This window comes from Schistocerca gregaria, chromosome 5, assembly GCF_023897955.1.
Source record: "Schistocerca gregaria isolate iqSchGreg1 chromosome 5, iqSchGreg1.2, whole genome shotgun sequence".
In the NCBI taxonomy this organism is placed as follows: Eukaryota; Metazoa; Arthropoda; class Insecta; order Orthoptera; family Acrididae; genus Schistocerca; species Schistocerca gregaria.
Window position 1 is genome coordinate 527917859 of NC_064924.1, and position 1579 is coordinate 527919437.

General features: G+C 34.3%; 1 non-coding gene across 1 annotated transcript; it reads left to right on the top strand.

Annotated features, from left to right (window-relative positions):
* Positions 1-1273: 1273 nt before the first annotated feature.
* On the top strand, positions 1274-1346 carry Trnav-aac (transfer RNA valine (anticodon AAC)). Its single transcript has one exon. It is a non-coding gene; the product is annotated as a tRNA-Val (tRNA).
* Positions 1347-1579: the final 233 nt, after the last annotated feature.

A 1579-nucleotide genomic window follows, 5' to 3' on the forward strand; every position in this document is an offset into this window, starting at 1 on the left:
TAAGCAACAAACAAACTGATTTATGAGGTCGCATACATTAGAAGACTGGTTGCAATCACTGTTACATCCCATAACTGTAAATCATTCGGTTTTATTTAATATACAAATGTGGTTACTACAGTTTAAATTTACTGTTAAAATAATAATTTAAAAAAGGCCTTGATAACGTAAGGAAATTGAAGAGTATTGATGAAGTAAAAGACACTTTTGTAAAATCTGAGACTGATTTGCGGGGGAACCTGGGATACTATGATGTGACGAAGGAATTACGACTTTGTTTAAGATAAACCAGACATTTATATAAAAAACTGTTGTTGGAGAAATACAGGTATTGTCAAGAGATTTTAACATGATTAACATTGTGTTGTGCGATAATCTATCTTACATAAGAAGATTGAGCGATTTTTTATTATTTTATAGCCAAGAGCAGTTCTGTATTTTAGAATGCTAATTCGTTCGACAATATAGTGAAGTTATCATACTGCCATATAAAGTAATATTTGACTGCATTTGGTTATTTCTCAGCTGCATGTATAGTCTGTGTTACATATCTTTAGGAAAAGAGTTGTTTGCTTAAATTTGTACACCTAATACTATTTGTATGTCGGATTCTCGAAAGGAAATGTTGATAAAATTAAAAAGCAATAAATGTAAAATATTTTTAAGGCCCGCTGTAATAAGTTGGACACCCAATCCCGCCACTTTGATGGAACACCTAGCTTATTTTGAAGATTAATAAACCTTGAAAAATGAGGAACTTGTTTTATTCAATGATCCCCACAATTTTAAATTTTAACTAATAACACGGAATTAAAAATGAAATTGTAAAATAATAGTTACAATCGTCAAAATGCCGGACGACAGACGCGCCTATGTTGAGCAATTATTCACTTCCTGTGGAACACCGTGTTCCGCGAAACACAGTTTTGGAAATCCTGCTGTAACCTAGTTATGCACCTGACGCTGATTTCTCTAATGAATGGAAAAGACTGCAGAAAACGTTTACAGGTGGCTAGAGATTTGGTCCATTCCACAATTACGGATTTTCAGATATTCTTCATTAGTGTCCTGTTGCAAACAGCGGAAATTAATCACAAGATTTTTAGCGCTCTCTCTCTCTCTCTCTCTCTTTCAGAGAGAACTTCCTGACACACCTAAACTCAATGTTCACAAATTTCTCGTTTTCAGAAACTCTTTCCTTAACATTGCCAGTCTACATGTTATATCCTCCCTACGTGTATAAATACGCATTTACAGCATGGAATTGTCAGGTGTTTCCGTGGTGTAGTGGTTATCACATCCGCCTAACACGCGGAAGGTCCCCGGTTCGATCCCGGGCGGAAACATGTTTTTTTTTCTTTTCTTTAATCAAATTGTAATAACAAGACCTATTTAAAATAACGGCTTAAACATTTAGTTATACAGAATTACTATCTTAAATAAGCCAAATCCCTAAAAACTTTTAACGCGTATTTGCAGCCGGTTTTAGGTGCTTATATCTGCTTCAGGACTACAGTTTAATATGGTATAAATGTACCGGATGTTCAAAAAGTCAGCATAAATTTGAAAAGTGAATAGA